We start from the raw sequence: 331 nt of genomic DNA on the forward strand, positions 1-331 counted from the left end.
GGGTTTGCTGCCAGCGGCGTGAGCTTCGGCCGCCATTTTACAACAGCTCCACTCGCGCTGGACACAGGGAGCAGCGAGCACGCGTTTCCCGCAACCCGATCTCCTCGGACAGGATTCCTCCGCCGCAGCCCCACGGGGAGGTAACGACCGCCCGGTCCCGGGCCTGGGAGGGGTGCTGGGTGACATTGTGGAGTGGGCTGGGGGAGGGCGGTGTGGGGAGAAACCGGCTTTTCTGGAAAATGGATTCCAGGGAGGACAGGAGCACGTTGGCTGGGGCTGCTTGGGAGCAGGCCGCGGGCCGCGCCGCCACTTCCTCCACTCCATGTGCTGC

General features: G+C 67.1%; 1 protein-coding gene across 7 annotated transcripts in view; it reads left to right on the plus strand.

The window, feature by feature from the left end:
- The first annotated feature begins 6 nt into the window (after positions 1 to 6).
- Positions 7 to 331, plus strand: part of SYNCRIP (synaptotagmin binding, cytoplasmic RNA interacting protein) — a 31896-nt gene continuing 31571 nt past the window's right edge. For 4 of the 7 annotated variants that reach the window (XM_014535859.1, XM_005861514.2, XM_005861515.2 and 1 more), the window contains exon 1: positions 7 to 140. The gene's annotated coding sequence lies outside the window, so the exon portion shown is untranslated. The remainder of the gene's footprint in view (positions 141 to 331) is intronic. The other 3 variants (XM_005861518.2, XM_005861517.2, XM_014535860.1) reach the window with 3 other exon arrangements.

The sequence above is a fragment of the Myotis brandtii genome, unplaced genomic scaffold (genome assembly GCF_000412655.1).
Source record: "Myotis brandtii unplaced genomic scaffold, ASM41265v1 scaffold153, whole genome shotgun sequence".
NCBI classification, from domain to species: domain Eukaryota; kingdom Metazoa; phylum Chordata; class Mammalia; order Chiroptera; family Vespertilionidae; genus Myotis; species Myotis brandtii.